Here is a 20,057-nt window from a genome sequence, read left to right on the forward strand (position 1 = left end):
AGATGCATACAGAACACCGAGCACACAAAATCACAGTAGACCAATGCCAAGACACATTGTTATGAAGATAGCCAATATACAGAACAAAGAGAAAATATTAAAAGCTACAAGAGAAAGGAAGCAGATTACATTCAGGGGTAAACCAATAAGGGTAACAACGGATTTTTCATCACAGACGCTGAAAGCGAGAAGATCCTGGAATAACGTTTTTCAAACACTGAAAGTGAATGGATGCCAACCAAGAATTCTGAATCCAGCAAAATTAAGCTTCAGGTACGACAATGAAGTAAAAATCTTTCATGATAAACAAAAGCTAAAAGAATTTGCAGCCAGAAAATCAACATTACAAAGCATCTTGAGCAAAGCCCTATACAAGAAAGAAATGAAAAACAACAACCAAAACCATCAGTGGGAAGTGCCTCAGTAAAGACAGAGGGCGGAGGGGAAAGCTAATCATGAAGAAACAAACTAAATTTAAAAAAAAAAGGATAAATAATCAAACATGGTTGACAGTACAAACCATATATCAATAGTAACTCTAAACGTTAATGGATTAAACTCTCCAATAAAGCGACATAGGATTAAAAAAACATGGATTAAAAAAACAAATCCAACAATATGTTGCCTCCAGGAGACACATCTGATTGGAAAAGACATACACAGGCTGAAGGTGAAAGGGTGGAAAAAAATATACCATGCACACGATTCTCGGAAGCAAGCAGGGGTGGTCATCCTCATATTGAATAAAATTGACTTCAAGACTAAGTTAATCCAAAGGGATAAGGAAGGACATTATATACTTTTAAAAGGAACCACTCACCAACAAGACATAACAATTATCAATATTTATGCACAAAATAATGGTGCTGCTACATTCATAAATCAAATTCTCCTCAAGTGCAAGAATCAAATAGACCACAACACAATAATTATGGGTGACTTCAACACACCTCTCTCACCATTGGACAGATCCTCCAAACATAAGTTGAATAAAGAAATTATAGAACTCAATATCACAATCAATAACCTAGACTTAACTGACATATATAGAATATATCAGCCATCATCAAGTGGATATACTTTTTTTCTCAGCAGTACATGGATCCTTCTCAAAAATAGACCATATATTGTGCCATAGGGCAACCCTCAGTAAATATAAAGGGGTAGAGATAATACCATGCATTTTATCGGATCACAATGGAATGAAACCGGAAATCAATGATAAAATAAGGAAGGAAAAATCCTACATCACATGGAAAATGAACAATATGTTACTGAATGATCAACCGGTTACAGAAGACATAAAGAAGGAAATCAAAAAATTCTTAGAGATAAATGAAAATACAGACACAACATATAGGAATATATGGGACACAATAAAAGCAGTTTTAAGAGGGAAATTCATCGCCTGGAGGTCATTCTTCAAAAAAAGGAAAAACCAACAAATAAATGAGATCACACTTCATCTCAAAGTCCTAGAAAAGGAAGAGCAAAACAACAGCAAATGTAGCAGAAGGCAAGAAATAATTAAAATCAGAGTGAAAATTAACGATATTGAAACACAAGAAACCATTGAAAAAATTAACAAAACTAAAAGTTAGTTCTTCGAAAAAATAAATAAGATCGACAGACCCTTAGCCATGCTAACGAATAGAAGAAGAGAGAGAACTCAAATTACTAACTTACGGGATGAAAAAGGCAATATCACAACAGACGCTACAGAAATACAGAAGACAATTAGAAATTATTCTGAAAACCTATATTCCAATAAAATAGAAGATAGTGAAGACATCTATAAATTTCTTTAGTCATATGATTTGCCTAGACTGAGTCAGGAGGATACACACAATTTAAACAGACCAATTTCAATGGATGAAATAGAAGAAGCAATCAAAAGACTACCAACCAAGAAAAGCCCAGGACCGGATGGGTATACAGCAGAGTTTGACAAATCCTTTAAAGAAGAATTAATACGAATACTTTTCAAGTTATTTCAGGAAATAGAAAAAGAGAAAGCTCTGCCAAATTCATTCTATGAGGCCAACATCACCCTGATTCCAAAACCAGACAAAGACACCTCAAAGAAAGAAAACTACAGACCAATATCTCTGATGAACCTGGATGCAAAAATCCTCAATAAAATTCTGGCGAATCGGATACAAAGGCACATCAAAAAAATTGTGCACCATGATCAAGTAGGATTCATCCCTGGGATGCAAGGATGGTTCAATATACGGAAATCAATAAATGTTATTCACCACATCAATAGACTTAAAGATAAGAACCATATGATCATCTCGATAGACGCAGAAAAAGCATTTGACAAAGTACAGCATCCCTTTATGTTCAAAACATTAGAAAAACTAGGGATAACAGGAACTTTCCTTGACATTGTAAAAGCTATATATGCTAAGCCTCAGGCTAGCATCATTCTCAATGGAGAAAAATTGAAGGCATTTCCTCTAAAATCTGGAACAACACAGGGATGCTCTCTATCTCCACTTCTATTCACTATAGTTCTCGAAACACTGGCCAGAGCAATTAGACAGACGAAAGAAATTAAAGGCATAAAAATAGGAAAAGAAGAACTTAAATTATCACTGTTTGCGGATGACATGATTCTATACCTAGAAGACCCAAAAGGGTCTACCAAAAAACTACTAGAACTAATAAATGAATTCAGCAAAGTGGCAGAATATAAAATCAACACGCATAAATTAAAGGCATTTCTGTATATCAGCGACAAAACTTCTGAAATGGAAATGAGGAAAAACATTCCATTCACAATATCCTCAAAAAAAATAAAATACTTGGGAATCAACCTAACAAAAGAGGTGAAAGATTTATACAATAAAAACTACAGAACCCTAAAAAGAGAAGTAGAAGAAGATCTTAGAAGATGGAAAAATATACCCTGTTCATGGATAGGTAGAACTAACATCATCAAAATGGTGATATTACCAAAAGCTCTCTATAGGTTTAATGCAATGCCAATCAAAATCCTAAAGGCATTTCTTGTAGAAATAGATAAATCAATCATGAAATTCATATGGAAAAATAAAAGACCCAGAATAGCAAAAGCAATTCTAAGCAGGAAATGTGAATCAGGTGGTATAGCGATACCAGATTTCAAACTATATTACAGAGCAATAGTAACAAAAACAGCATGGTACTGGTACCAAAAAAGGCGGGTGGACAAATGGTACAGAATAGAGGACACAGAGACTAATCCACAAAGCTACAACTATCTTATACTTGATAAAGGAGCTAAAAGCATGCAATGGAGGAAGGATAGCATCTTCAACAAATGGTGTTGGGAAAACTGGAAATCCATATGCAACAAAATGAAACTGAATCCCCTCCTCTCGCCATGCACAAAAATTAACTCAAAGTGGATCAAGGAGCTAGATATCAAATCAGAGACTCTGCGTCTGATAGAAGAAAAAGTTGGCTCCGATCTACATCTTGTGGGGTCGGGCTCCAAATTCCTTAATAGGACACCCATAGCACAAGAGTTAATAACAAGAATCAACAAATGGGATTTACTTAAACTGAAAAGTTTTTTCTCAGCTAGAGAAACAATAAGAGAGGTAAATAGGGTGCCTACATCATGGGAACAAATATTTACTCCTCACACTTCAGATAGAGCCCTAATATACAGAATATACAAAGAACACAAAAAATTAAACAATGAGATAACAAATAACCCAATCAACAAATGGGCCAAGGACCTGAACAGACACTTCTCAGAGGGGGAAAACAATCAACAAGTACATGAAAAAATGCTCACCATCTCTAGCAGTCAGAGAAATGCAAATCAAAATCACGCTAAGATACCATCTCACTCCAGTAAGATTGGCAGCCATTAGGAAGTCAAACAACATCAAGTGCTGGCAAGGATGTGGGAAAAAGGGTACACTTGTACATTGCTGGTGGGACTGCAAATTGGTGTGGCCAATTTGGAAAGCAGTATGGAGATTCCTGGGAAAGCTGGGAATGGAACCACCATTTGACCCAGCTATTGCCCTTCTCAGATTATTCCCTGAAGACCTTAAAAGAGCATACTACAGATATACTGCCACATCTATGTTCATAGCAGCACAATTCACAATAGCTAGACTGTGGAACCAATCCAGATGCCCTTCAATAGATGAATGGATATAAAAAATGTGGCATTTATACACCATGGAGTATTATCCAGCACTAAAAAATGAGAAAATCATGGAATTTGCAGGGAAATGGATGGCATTAGAACAGGTTATGCTAAGTGAAGCTAGCCAATCCCTAAAAAACAAATGCCAAATGTCTTCTTTGATATAAGGAGAGCAACCAAGAACAGAGCAGGGAGAAAGAGCAGGAAGAAAAGATTAACATTAAACAGAGACATGAGGTGGGAGGAAAAGGGAGAGAAAAGGGAAATTGCATGGAAATGGAGGGAGACCCTTAATGTTATACAAAATTACATATAAGAGGTTGTGAGGGGAAGGGGAAAATAAACAAGGAGGGAAATGAATTATAGTAGATGGGGTAGAGAGAGAAGATGGGAGGGGAGGGGAGGGGAGGGGGGATAGTAGAGGATAGGAAAGGTAGCAGAATACAACAGTTACTAATAGGGCATTATGCAAAAATGTGGATGTGTAACCGATGTGATTCTGCAATCTGTATTTGGGGTAAAAATGGGAGTTAATAATCCACTTGAATCTAATGTATGAAATATGATATATCAAGAGATTTGTAATATTTTGAACAACCAATAAAAAAATGTAAAAAAATATTTGTAGATTGACACAATATCTCTATTTTATTTTTAAGTGGTGCTGAGAATGGAATCTAGTGTCTCACACAGTCTAAGCAAGCACTCTGCTCTACCAGTGAGCTACATTCCCAGCCACAGTCTTTTGTTCTTTGATGTTATCCAAACACCTAGAAAGTGCCTGATTCACGGCAGACACGTAAGAAGTTTTATAAACTGAAACAAATCTTGTGTAAGAGGGTGTGGCAATTACTTAGTTTTAATTTGCTGTAATTTTTTTCTTGTTAGCGATAATCTGATTAAAGACATCAATTAAAAATATGATTAACTGATACTAAACTTATATTCATTTCATCCCTTGAAAGTCATCTCTACTCTCACAAATCACTCTACTGCCTTAACAAAACCGGTTAGCTTAACACATCCAGTATTTATAGTTATCCTAGAAGTGTACACAACTGTCTCTCTGAATCCACAGGGAGTTGATTCCAGAACTCTTTATGGATACCTAAGTCCATGGATGCTCCAGCTCCTTCTTTAAAATGGCAGTGTTTGCATATAACCTGACAGCACCCGGCTGGATACATTAAATTACCTCTAAATTATTGTATTAATCTGATGGAAAGTAGTTAATAGGTAAATAGTCATTACACTATATTGTTTAGAAATCATAACAAAAAAAGCAGTCCACATACGTTCAGTGAAGATGAAATCACTTTTCTTTGATATTTTGTATCTACAGTTGATTGAGTCCATAGATGTGGAACCCAAAGATAACAGAGGATCAACTTATCAGCCATGGCATTAAACTAAATTTTAGATTTTAGGAGTGAGGAAGATATTCCCTATCCTTGCATTGGTAACTATATTTTCTGTCTTCTTAGAAACCTAAATTATAGCATTAGTGCCACAGTGGCACTGGATGACAGCCATATGCTGTTAGGAAACATATTCCTCCATGGGAATAATTATAAGTTTCTCTAAATGCTGAACGAAAATTTTACAAACACAAATGAGGACGTTTTAAAAAAAGTCTTCATGTGTCACCAAGTTACAAATAATGTCTTCATTCTTTTTTTTCTTGCAACCATTACAAATTAATAGGACTTATACATGAAACTGAGTTTTAAAACTTAGCTCTAGAAATCTCTATTCTTTAAATCTAAATATTAAATAAAAAATGAATGTGTGTCAGTCCCAAGGTAATCCCTGCATGGAACTCCAACTTCACTTCTGCTTCAGAGAAGAATGAATGCCACTGTCCTCTCATGTGCCTGGAATGAAACAGGAACCTACCCTTTCATCCAGCCTTCTTAAATTCTGAACCAACTCCTGCAACCATGCTCTCTGTTCCCAGGCCAGGCAGAGTGGGGACACTCACTGCCTATCCCTTGGGCAGAACAGTACAGCTTCCTGAGTGCAGGAACCTGAGAATATTACCTCCCTCCTCAGCATTACTCAAGCTCTTACCCCTTTCAGAATAAAAGCACACTGCCCAAAACCTCTGTGACTTGGCTCCTGCCTGAGTGGCTAGACATCCCACTACTTTGTACATAGAGCACTGTCCTCCCTGCTATGTTACTTAAAAATGGGAGTTCATATCCCACTTGAATCAAAGTGTGAAATATGATATATCAAGAACTATGTAATGTTTTGAACAACCTACAATAAAAATTAATTTTAAAAAAAGCCAGTGCAAATGTCTAATTCTTTCCCCTCCTCACTTTACAAATGCTGGTTCCTCTGCCAAGAATTTGGTCCTGCACCAACTGCTGCCAACCGGTACTGGACTCAGGGCTAATATTTATCTCCTGGAAGCCTCCTAATTTTTCAGAAAAGTCCAATGTCTTCTTATTCTATCTGTAACTATTTGTGTGTCTTCACTGGGCTAAACAGGAATGTCCTCAAAGGTAAACAGCACCTTTGGGCCAAGGTCTTTCTGAATTTATCTCCCTAGTACCAAGCACAGCCAGGCTAGCAGAGAGCAAGCAAAAAAAGTTAAAGGGACACATAAATAACAGAGTGGATCTGCCTGTTGCTATTCCATAACATAGAGCCCTTAAATAATGCTCCTGTGAAATATATCCCAGATCAATTACAAAATCTATGCAGAAAACTAACAATTTAACACATCTAACAGCTAAGCATAAATTCCTAAAGGTACACATATACTTGAATAATTTACTTGCCCCAGAAGGGATCCTGAGAAAACACAAAGAAGTATTTATGGAGCATGGCCCATAAAATGGGCAGATGGCAGCAGGACTTCAAGGACCCAGGGCTCAATCTCTTCCTGGAGCCACATGAAGCTCAAGTTCCTTCAAAGCATCTTGGACCAAGAAATAGTAACTTGAGGCAATTGGCTATGTGTTATGTGTGTGTGTCTCTGGGCGATGGTTCCACTTCAGAATCTGAAAACTCAGAGTTCTTTGAACACAGCAGGAAGAGCCCTTATGACATTGAATGGAACTGAACCAGAGTTAACCAGAGTAACAGTCATCTAAACTTTCCCTCAGTTTTTGGAGAAGATACATAACAAACACCTCACTGCAAAACATCAATATTGAGGTAATTTATGAGCTTGCAAAGGACAGTGTCTTCACTGAGCAGAGCCTGGGAGGATGGCTGCTCTTACCACAGGGGGTGTTGCTCTACTATTTTTCTGCATGAGCTCTTTTTCAATATTCTTATCCTATAATCATCTCTCCTTAATCTTGAAACTTTTGGTGAATATTTTCTAATTACTCTGGCAATCAACAATGTACACATTTAGAATCTCTCCTGCTGATTTTAACTGCTGGCTCTTTTTATTAAGCATTTATCCACTTCCTCAATTTATAAGAGTCAATGCACACAACACCAAACTAAATAACAAATAAGTGTTTTCTGATGTAACAAACATCTAACTGTTGTTTAGATAATGCAAGCATCTCATTTTCTGGACATGCTTTGCCAAATTTTGAAGTGAAAACAAGTTCTCCACTGTAAATTAGAAAACCTGGGTTGCAGCACTATAGATGCTACACAGTAGCTATAGAACTCCTTAAAAAGCACTTAACAAGTCTGCAAAGAACCTCAGCAATGACTTCAGATAAAAAATAAAAACTCATAACCAGTGCTCTGTAATGACAACTGAACCTGATATTCTGTGAGAGTACAAAGCAATCTACAGAGGAAAAGTACAGAGTGGTGTGGAGTAGCTGATGCTACAACTCACATTAGTAATAAATGCTTTTCATTGAGACCTCATAGCAATAGACTATTACTTGGAAGATCAATTTCCATGTTCAATAAAATACAACAAAATACTACAACCTTTGGGGTATTTATAATAACAATATTATAAAAATGAGAATATTAACAAGGTCCTACTAAAAACAGATCTTTCAATTTACCGGAAAATTCTAAACTAAGATCTTTAGAAAATCAGCATTTGGAAGCATTTAATCACAGATCTTGGACTACTATGTACAGCTGAAACTAAGAGGAGAGGAAGATTAGACAGAGGAGAGAAAATTGACTTACTTCTTTTACTTCAGGCTTGGGGTGTTATTTAAGAGGCTCAGAAATCTCTGCCCATTGTCTGTTAATCCCAATTTTAAAATATAACTTTCAGCCCAAAGACAGATAACAATATCTGAAAGTGGTGTTATTTCATTGACTTTTAATTTTACAAGCATATAACAAATAAAATAGCCATCTCACCCCTGAAATCACCAAATAAGGAAATGAAATCAGCTGTGTAGACCATCACTCTTGGAGCAGTGAGCATATCACAGCTTAAGACAAGTATTCCTCTTGAAACTGCTCCAAATTCCTCTGGAACTGCTGGACTTGTTATGGTCTTTGATGGAGTTCCAGTGGTAGACTCTGAAAGAACCCTATCTGCAATGACTGATGTTGACACTTGACTGGTCTGTTATGTAACTGCTTTCTATTAATTGGTTTAGAAAAGATCATCTTTATGATTACTGGACCACAGGTTGGTATTCCAGGCTTCTTAGCAATCTCATCTGGCACCACCTCTATGATCACCTTTGATTTCAGTGTCCATCATGGCTATTAGATATTATACCTGGCATTTCCAATTATACAGGCCTGTCCTGTCTATATATCATGTACTTGGTATGAAACTGGCATTTAAACAAATTGGCACTCATGAATTAAAATTTAAATAAGTAAATGGAGCCAAATAATTCAATTCAAATCAATTAATTAAATAAAAATATAGATGTCTTTAAAATTCTAACTCACAAATTTTTCTAGATGGTCAGACATTAAAATCTTTATTTCTAAAAAATGTCTAAAATGTAATATAACATCCACTGCTCCTTAAATTTTTCAACAGAGAAGAGATTATTAATACTGCTAACCACATTGTTCTAATATTCTTATTATATAATTAAAATAAGTAAATCAAGCTTAAAATAATTGGGATTAAGTTTCATCAATATGGTTTCTTAAATAAGTAAACTAGAAATTACAACTGAAGCCAAACTACTTTCTCCTTTTTATTTACAATTGTTAAAGAAACAACAGAATCCTGCCTCAAATCTCTCCACAGCAAGTTGAATCGATTGCCATTTTCCTGGCATTTAGATTATTTTCTACTACTTTAAATATTGTTACAGATTCTTAATATACAGTTAAATGTGTTCCTCATATTTCTGCAGCTGTGTTATCCCCTCGTTTGGATTCCAACTTATTGTCTCTTTTTTAACCCTTCAAACTCTTTTATAGCATCATATGTCCCCCATCTTCCTTGCTCATATACACAGCCACACTAAAATTCCTGGACCTTTTATAGAAAATAATGCCCACATAGATACAGCTGTGAGATCACTATATATTTTATTTTCAGATGCTGTAGAATATCATGGATTTTTTCATCAAAATGCTCAAACACTAATGAAGATATTTTACATTTCTTCCAAACAGGCTCGTGTCATTATCAATTACTGTTCTTACTGTACACCCTTCCAGACCCCTATGTGCGAATCTGACAATCCATGAGGCCTGCATTCTAATGCACGTTGGCAAATGTATATTACACATTTCCCTCCTTTTCATCCTTATTTTTTTCTTCATATTTTCCACTGATACTTATTCTGGGTTTATCTGGCTATTGCCTATTGTTCTCAAAATGTGTCTGCTTAGATTTCTCATGCCACTATGGACAAGCCGACTTATTTAGAGACACATACCTTACTGCATATAAAATCTGTTCTTTTGCACAATTTTATACTCATGGGAATGTATTTTTAATCTATGGAATTCCCCATTCTACCACACAAGTCTTTCTTGAATGAGCACATTGTACCCTCAAGACATGCCACTCAATACAAAAATTAAAAAAGGTGACCTAGCTCAGAGCAGAATACAACTCTTAATTTTATAAAAATGGCTTAAAATAAAAGATATAAGGAACAATGGGGGCTGAGTGAACTTAAATTGTGGTTTCCAATTTTGAAAAGTTTGCTGAGAACTGATTTTTTTTTATATTTGAAATCTACTCTTTACATGACATAGTTGTGGTTTCTTCTTTACTCTTAATATACTCTAGTTATTCTTCTTTTATGGAAAAACTACCTGATTTTAATTATTATTATCAATGACAAATAAAACTGTAAACCAATTAAAATCTTTCAATAAGCATACAATTATGTTAAAATTTGCTACAATCATAATAAGTACATTTAATTGCATCAAGGCACAAGCTTTGTTTAGATTTTAAAATATTCCTGACTGCAAGATTATGTACATAATATTCCCATTATTGCTTATGTAATAGTAAATTAATCAAATTAAGTTACACTATCTAGAATAAAATAAAATGGAAATAATTGACTAATAAGAATCATATTTAAACCATCTTTATTTACAAAATGTCATTCTAAGAATTGCAATTCTGTTAAGCTTCAATTGGAGCAAAAGTATAATCACTTGAGTTAAAGCATTTAAACTAAAAATGAGAGATAAATTACTTTTGAAGGCAGATACAAAATATTGTCAGGATTCTTGTTGTGCTTCTGGATGTTCTGTAGCAGGCTCATTTTAAAGTGGAATCAACCCTGAAAGGAACTCACTTCTACTTTCAGAATGTGGGGGAGGGAGGGGGGAATACAGCTCTTGGGGGGAGATAATGAGGAAAACACCACAATCCCATTGGGAATGGAGGGGACAGTGGACCAAGTGGAAAATATTGTTGAGATCTCCATATATGTTTCCTGGAGGAGGTGGAGGAAAAAAAGGTCCTCTTCTCATGAACTCATTCCTTGGATTGACTGGAAACAATGGACCTCTGATTGGAGGGGAAGGTGAGAAAGCAAAGCCAGAGCCAGTTGTTTCATTTTTAGCAGGGAGAGATGAATCAGGCACATTGGAATCACCAAGATCAACTTTGGTATCATTTTTACTGGATTCCATTTCTGAAGTCATAGGCCCCTCCATTTTATCCAAAGGAAACATAGTAGAACTTCTGAGTTCTGTTGGTCCATATGGTCTACCATAATTAGAATAACATCCATCTTGCCTTAGTAGAGGAAGATGTGGATCAGAATATGGTTGGACTGGTGGAGCAATAATCATCTTAGGGTTCTGTTCCCATGGAGTTGACAGGGGCCCAATGTTTAAGACATTCTCTGAGGATCACGTATCCCATCATAGCCTGATTCTCTTCTTTCATTGATAATCTGAGGGCCCAGAGAATCCCCTGGGCCTCTTCAGCCTCTTCCTCCTACCCTTGGAAGCAAAGGTAAGAGTCTGAGTGGACACTTCTTTTCCAAAAGAGGATCTCTCACTTCAGACGAAGGTCAATCCAATGCTGAGGGACCATTTGGGGAATTCTCTCTGCCAAAGGCTGTATTTGAATCGTCAAGTACAGAAGGATCTTTTGCTACAAGCTTAAATTTAATCTCACTTTAAGTTAAGGTTTGTCTATTGTAGGTATTTGGTTTCCTCAAATCATTGAGGCATCTTTCAGCACTCTGAGCTGCCAACTAATTATCATATGCTTTTTCTCATAGTACATAATCAGCCCCCGATTAGAATGAATGGTTCCCTCCAATTCTTCTTCAAGATCTTTGACTTGCTTTCTGTAGTTCTCCAGCTGTTCAGTTGCATGGCTGATGTTTTCCTCCATTTTGGAAATTTTCTCTTCTCTCTCTACCTGGTAATTTTCCTTTACTATTTATTTCCTTTGGAGTTTCATTATATTTTCTTGATATAGTTCAATAATGACTTTAAGTTGCTGCTGCAGATTCTGATTCTCACTTTTAAATTGTGTATTTTTTGACTGCAAAAATGCTTGTTCTGTCTTAAAATTTTTAATATTCTCTATAAGGTCTTCCTATGTTTCAATGAATTCAGAAAATAAAGTAAAAATTTTATTTTTTGAGAGAGAGAGAGAAAGAGAGAAAGAATTTTTAAATATTTATTTTTCAGTTTTTAGTGGGCACAACATCTTTATTTTATTTCATGTGTTGCTGAGGATCAAACCCAGTGCCCTGCACATGCCAGGCCAGTGCGTTACTACTTGAGCCATATCCCCAGCCCTGATTTTTTCTCCTTCTAAGGTTTTAAATGAGGTCTTTAACTTAGCAGCATAAAATCATCCCTTCAAGTCTCCTTTTGGCTTATCCTCTAAGTGAGCACCAACACTCTTCATTTCCAATTCCAAGTTACCATCATCTGTTAGGTCTTCTCATACCACAGAATCCCAAGCTTTCATCTGCAGCAAGTGTTCAGTCAGAGACTTAATGTGATTTTCTTTATCTCTTAGAACTTGTTCCGCACGTACTTTAGAGTGTTCAAATGTCATTTTCTGTTTATTAAAGCCATTTGCTTTTTCTTGCCATACTTCAACTTCTTGTAAAAGCTGTTTCTGACTTTCTTAAAGTTGGGAATTTTTATTCAAAACCTCTTTTATTGCTTCCTTAAATCCTCCTTCATTCGTTTCAAATAGTCTCAATGTTGTTTTATCATCAGGTATTTGTGATCTGAGGGACTTTGATTCATCTTTTAGGAACTTAATCCTTTTTGATATATCCACCATCAATTCATCCAGTTGAGAATGTTTAGTCTTCTCTTCTTTTAGCTCTTTTTTTCTAGAAAGAGTATTCATCCTGAAGTTTAAATACCAACCTATCCAAGTTTTCATTAATTGCCTCCAAATTTTCTGCTTCTATTGACTCACCAAAATGTCATCGTTTAAAGATGACTCTAAGATTTCATACTCTTTTTGAACAAGAAAAAATTTTTTCAAGTAGTTCACATTTTTCTTCATTTAATCCAGAAAGTTTTAGAGCAAGCTTTTTTTCTCTTCTCATGCAACACCTGCTTTTCACAGACTGATAACATCTCCACATAAACAAAAGAACAACAAAAACCCAATAGCTGTAAATACCACCAATTCCCACAGACAGCCATAAGGACTAGGGTGTGTTTCCATGTCTTCCAACAATGCACACCACAACCCTGCTTACTTCTTACAGGACCACCCCCATGTAGGGGTGAGGGGCAGCCGATGCCCCTCCATCACACTAAGGCTACTTTGGCTATTCCCTCTGACACCACACTATGTGCTATCTTCTAAAACCTTATGATCCAGTAGGACTCAGAAGATGCCAGCAACATCCTCTGGAACTTCCAGAGCCAAAAGCTAAATAAATGTCTTTTTTCTATAACTTACTAAGGGTGATATTCAATTATAGCAACACAAATCATACTAAGTTTCAGAGAGATTACTCGTCAATGCATACCACTAAAAAGCAACAGTTCTGGGACTCAAACAATTGTCTTTAGTTTTATACTCCAATAGAAGCAGTTATCCATGAAGTAAAATACACAAAAACCAGGCTGAAGATTCCTCTTAACTTTCCAGAGCTGTTTCTGTTTGGTTGTAAAAGCCACTAAATGAGAGTAGCTTCTTTGCATCGATTGCACCTGTATCAATTTACCTACTTTCAAATCAACTTCCTGAGCCTTTTCCTCATCTGAACATGCAGCTCAATCACACTTTAGAAACGCTAATAATAATAATATTCATTAATAGAGTTATTCTCATCATTAAATGGACAGACAGAACAGACATCAAATGTTGTTCCATTCATTCCCACTCTCCTTTACCCATTTTTAACTAGAGGGAAAAAAAAGCAAGAATTCTTAAGAATCATTTCTATTTGAAGAACTATAGAATTTTGAAATGGCAAAGAAACTTTGATAGCATATCAAATAGTAAAAAGATACTGAACCACACCCAGATAAAAATTGAAGTCTGGGGTAATTACCTTTGAGACGTTCCACTCTGTGACATAGGCACCTGGTCTTACCTCTTATTTAAATTTAAGAAAGTTTTGCACCATTCATATAATCACTCTCCAGATCACCAGAGATGATGATGACAGATGCAGTACTCCATGCACTTCTTGAACATTTCCAGAGTTCAGAAACAGTTATTCATGCACTTTTCTACAACTTGTAATTTCATTTCCTACCAAAATTCTAGTGCTGAAAATTTTGCTTTATAAAAGGTAAGCATTGTCTTGTAGAAAATCAGTAGCACCCTATATTTAAAAAATGGTAAGCTGGGTGTGGTGGTGTATGCCTCTAAACCCAGCAGCTCAGGAGGTAAGAAACAAGTATTGTTATTCAAAGCCAGCTTCAGCAACAAGCAATATGTTAAGCAACTCAGTGAGACTGTGTCTCTAAATAAAATATGAAAAAGGGCTGGGGATGTGTCTCAGTGGTTGAGTGCCCTTCAGTTTAATCCCTGGTATTCTTCTCCCCCCCAAAAAGATTAGTGTTTTCTTTTTGACACACGTTACCCTAGGAAATGGGGAATCTTCATTCCAGAGAAGGTACTGTGTATAATTTGTTAACTGAGAGATGTCAATTTGCTTGACAAAAGGATTCCCATGATCAAAGTACCATAAGGAGTTTGAAGGAGACATAAGAAGACTCAAGGAGAGATGATATTGGCATCTAGGGAATCTGAAAGATAATTCTTGTAAGTTGCAGCAGCATCCATTAATCAAATATAACCAGTAAAAGCTCTCATGATTTTTACAGTGTAAAATAACTATCCTTCTTGGTGTACAACACTGGACCTCCCCAGGGGTCCTCCAAGAACCCCACACAAATCACTCAGCACTGTTGCTGCCAGCCACTCTGATTCACTGGTATTTATGCCAAAGCAATTGTAAAATATTTTTGAATACCTCCTGGGTATCATCAAAACTGCTTAAATAAGAATCTTTCTCACCCCTAAAAACACATACACTTTTCCCTTGAGCTATTTGACAGTGTTTTCTTCCAAAAAAATACTAGCATCTGAAAGAAAGATCCAGCTCTATGAAATGCATCTCTTTCCTACATTAAGTTTTCATCAAATTATGCATGTTAAAATTTAATTTAGAATTCATTCACAGTCTGATTAAAAGTCCTAAGCTGTGATGCTAATATATTTTAAAATACAGAGCTATAAGATTTGTACATGTGTTAAACTATATGTTACAACACAATTAATCATTCATTTTTTTGGAACCATGTATTATTAATCTCTTTTCTGATCTCAACTAGAATAATAATTCAACAATGATAGCAATACACAGATCATTAATGACAAAAGAAAAATTTTGGTTCTATTCCTGGAAATACTCCAGTTTATTTAACTACACAACAGTGCAGCACTTAGAATGCCCTTAAAAATTATAGAGAATACCAAAATATGTGACCATTTACCCTTCTCCTTAACTCTAAACTATGCATTGGTTACCAATGGGTACTACACAGTCAGTAAAAGCTTGTCACATGGAAAGTAATTAAAATAACAGATAGATTTTTTCAAGGAAAATATCTGCATTCGAAGACAGATATAAAAGTCTTTATTTTCAAAAGAAAATGATTAGCTATTTGCAAATTTACAATTCACTAAAACCATATCACCATGATTTCAATATCTAAAGTATGTAACAGTGCCATGAAATTTTTCTCATCAAACAACAGCTCAAAACATAGCCACACAGTTAACAGTATTTGACCATAAATAATGGTATACAACAAAGAGCCATGCACAAAACAACTGGTCAAAACAGGAACAGTCACAGCTTTGAAGATGCAGGGAGATACACAGATGCCCAAGAAAGGCTGTTTCCATGAGCACAACAGGAAGCCACACAGATAACATTGCACTTGGATTTCTGTTTTCAAGTTCAAGATATGATGGGGTGCTGGATAAAGCACAAGGTCAATCCCAAGGGAGTCACAAGTGAAAGTCATTGACTTATCTCCAAAATCATGATTTCCAATACCTGTAAGAGCCACCATCCCATAGAAGCAGAGAAAACTAAAATACTCAAGTCTAAAGTGTACTTGTCCCTTCCAACTTTTCCACCATGTTAGCCAGCATCTCCTGCAGGTTCTGCACCAGGAGGAACTGCTCTAGCACAAAGGTACAGATGGACAGGTCCTGGGGGACATTCTGCAAGGAAAGTGGGAGAGCCATAAATATGTCATCAGTGTCAAGCATCCAGGCCCCATCTACCTTGGTGTCTTCCAGCTGCTGTCACAGAAAGAGTGATGGTGCTTGCTATTTCTATACTGTCAGTTGCCCATCACCACAAGACACTGTCATTACTGCTCTTGTTTAAGAGCATGCCATGTCTGGAGTATATCCTGACACGCACTATACTGGAGCTTTGTCTGTAGTTCCTGTTGTTCTCTACAATAGGGACTCTTTCTACCACCAGAGAATAAAAAAAACAAAGAAGTTAGGTCACTTTTCTAAAGTCACACAGTCACAAAATAATCAAGCCAGGCTTGAAAGTTGGATTTTCCAATTCTCAAATATTGGTTTCAAACCTACCAAGCATTCTGTTGACTTAAAAAATAACATTTAAAGCTGGGCAAGTGGGAGGCAGTGACATACTTGTGTGTTTGTACGAAAGGGGGCAGAATAGAAGAGTTTTGGGGGTATCATAGCATCAGAAACACAGCTAACAGTTGGTAAGTCTGGGCTGCAACAAGAGCCTAAAACAAAAAGGAGTACTCAAAGCACAAGAGCAAAGTCTGAAATGCATGTTACACAAAACATTTTAAGAGGTACACACAACTATGGACATTTCTGAAAACTCTTTCACAGCACAGTAGATCAAAGTGGATGAATCTGCCTTCTTGGATTCTTTGAAGTGCCCTGTGTATCTAGAACACCTGGATGCTTCTGCAAAAGTCTGATCTTGCCAGCACAAGTTTTGCAAGTGATGTTTACTGGGGATTCTAGGTTCTCTTAGTTGTTCTGAGTGGAGGGCCCTTGTTGGCTTGGGTGTTGAGGAGCTGCCCAGTGACATCCTGATGGACAGGCTTCTGGAGAGCATCAAGCAGAGGCCTTGGAAACCGAGCCCTGCTGGGGGCAGTGGGACCAACTGCATAAATGCATTCACAGCTCAGGGCAGCACTATGGCTAATTGTAGCACAATTAATCAATAGGGTTCCCAGTATTGACAGTAGCCTCGGGTGAAAGCCTGGAGTCCCCCAGTGAGGGGTAAACAAAAGATACCATGTGCCAAAGCATTATATAGCTATGAGGGAAAGGAACCCAGTGACTTTAAATTCACCAAAATGACATCATCATTTTGCAACAAGTTGATGAAAACTGGTAACTTTGGCAAGTCAGTGGGACCCATCGCTCTTCCCTCACCAACTTTTAGCAGATTATTCAACCATTACCTCATAAAGTTAAAAGTTTATGACTTTTAAGTAAAAGACAAAGAAGTGGACAAAGATTGCCTTTTGTTGGCAAAGGATATTTTTCTGACAATGATACCCAGAATAGATAAAAGCTGGGCTAAAGAAATGTTGGCAGAGAAAGTAGGCATATTTCTGATTTTCCACATTGAGTTTAACTCAGCTGCTAAACAGCTGATGGAATGGGATAAGCATCCCCTGCCAGAAGTTGATGCTGGAGAATGTCCCTCAGATACAGTCCAGAGCACCACTGCCCTAAAGCTCTCTGACACCAAGAAGAAAACCAAAAAACAGCACTCCTTCACTTCCCTCACCATGGCAAAGAAGTCTTCCCATGCATCCCAGAACTGCCACTCCATGGAGATTAACCCTCCTGTCCTCATCAGCTCCAGTAACCCCACAGATGCTGGTAGAATCAGCGAACTATCTGGAATTTCTGCAGTGTCCCTTCTCAAATTCATATAAAAACCACTGAGTTAACTGTGACCTCATTCCCAAGCATCTCAGGGACAACAGGCTCCTCATTCATTTTCCTGTTAGATGTCCCCCCTTCAGCAGCCCTTGGAACGATGAATCCTCCCCTCTACCACCACATCTCCTGGCTGTCATTGTCCTCACCTCCACACTACTGTTGCTGTTGCTGCTGCTGAAATGGGACCCAGACCCATGGCAGGATCCACTGTACAGATTGCACATTTTCAAACCCAGACTATCCCCAGTGTGTATGTGGCTATCCACCCATAGACTCCCAGATCAAAAATGAGCTAGAACTGGGAATAGGGGAGATGATTTTAGTGTTTGAGCATTTCCAAGATGGCTGGTTCAAAGGGATGTCAATGCATACCATTGAGATTTGGGTTTTCCTTGTCAATTATGTGGCATCTGTCAGAAGGGCAGTGATAAATGCTACCCAAGCTTAAAGTTCCTATGTCTACTGTGGGTCAGACAAGTTAGGGGATGGTAAAGGTCAGTCCCTCCACTGCAGGAGGGCCTTCCCAGAAGCTCCAGAAAAATGGTGTGGCTGGGAAAAACATGGTTGTCTCTCCAGCTGTAGTGTCAGCAGCTCACAACCAAATAAGTGGACAAACTAAGGTCCTGTTGCACATGCCTGGGCAGATTACAGTCAACCAGGCCTGCAATGCAGTGGGTCAGTTGTGGCACATAATCAAGAATGCCCTACAGCAGCACTGATGCCCATCCACGTGCAGAATGCTACCTGCATTTGTGGGCCCGCCCCACCATTTGCTGGCCTCCCCTCAGCCTCTGCCACCAATGGCAGCTTCTGCTACCCATGATGCTGCTGTCAGTTTCAGTCAAGCCAGTGCCTCCCTGGCCTGTGCTTCAGGGACTTTGCTGACTTCCCCAAGTATCATCACTGCCTCTCATGAAACCAAGCCCAGTGGCCAGGCAGTGACTATTGTCCCTGGACTTCCCACAAATCCACATGATTCTTCATCAGCTCATGGGAGCAGTTCAGCAAGCAAACTTGACAAGGACAGTAAAATTAAATAACGGGGTTACTAAAGTTGCCTTCTGGTGCTGCCACAAAATTGAAGACCTGAGTAGCACCTCCAGCATTGCTGAAGTTGAAGTGGAGCTGGAAGCAGGGCTAAATGGTGATGAGTTGCCCCTACAGGGAGCCATGGGTCCTGAGCTAGCATTTGGAGGGAGGCCATGGCAGGGCCGGCTACTGCCCCATGAATGGGAATGGCCCAGTCACTGTAGGACAAGCAGGAACAGCCCTGAACCAAGAAGCTTTCCATCTGATGATTAGCTGCCTGTAATTAACAGTCCCATTTCTCCACCTCCTCATCAGGCATGTTCCTAACTGGGTTTTGTCATGAATGAGTCTAGCCTGTTGTTTGTGAAAGGCACTAGGTGGTGGTTTCCTACCCTCCCCAAAGTGAGGCAGAACTTTGGAACTTAAAGGAGATATTATGTGTGTTAATAAAAAGGAGAGGATGATTGGTTCAAAGGCACAGTACAACACAATGGGAAAACTGCAATTTTCCCAGGAGGCTTTGTGGAAAACATCAGAGAAAATAAACATGGGGAAGACTTGAAATCACATCATACAAATGAAGAGCACAAAACAGTCTGATGAAAAGAGCACATGTGTGGACTTCCAGAAGTTCAGGATCTGAGCACAGTGTTTGTGTGTGGCTCCTGAGTCTTAGCACAGCCACACAAGCCAGCAGAGTGAAGCAGGTGTCTGGCTTTCACCACTCAGTTGGGATTGTGAGGTGTACCTTGTGCTAAGCCACCATTTTTGTGTGTTTTTTTTATTTATTTTGTTTTGTCTTTACAATGTATAACTAAAATGGACACTTGTTTTCAAGGCTTAGCTAATGTATTTGCTTCTTCTAAAACTGAAATTTTCTTGTAATAGATAAACTCTTTGGATTATGATTTTAAGAAATTAATTTATGAAATAAGAGCCAAGGAGAAGCTGTATTATCTCCTACTTAAGCCAAGAGATTCATTGTGCTGTAGAATGCATCTTTCTTCCCTAACCCCTGTTCCCCATCATTACATTTTGCTTCCTTAAGACAGAACTGTTGAT

The 20,057-nt window shown here is 37.6% G+C and overlaps 2 pseudogenes; one reads left to right on the plus strand and one right to left on the minus strand.

Moving 5' to 3' along the window:
• Nucleotides 1–10,762: 10,762 nt before the first annotated feature.
• LOC143400869 (melanoma inhibitory activity protein 2-like) lies at nt 10,763–13,257 on the minus strand (annotated as a pseudogene).
• A 2,889-nt stretch (nt 13,258–16,146) lies between these two features.
• LOC143402172 (E3 ubiquitin-protein ligase SH3RF1 pseudogene) lies at nt 16,147–19,595 on the plus strand (annotated as a pseudogene).
• The last annotated feature ends 462 nt before the right edge of the window (nt 19,596–20,057 follow it).

Source organism: Callospermophilus lateralis, chromosome 6 (assembly GCF_048772815.1).
Source record: "Callospermophilus lateralis isolate mCalLat2 chromosome 6, mCalLat2.hap1, whole genome shotgun sequence".
In the NCBI taxonomy this organism is placed as follows: domain Eukaryota; kingdom Metazoa; phylum Chordata; class Mammalia; order Rodentia; family Sciuridae; genus Callospermophilus; species Callospermophilus lateralis.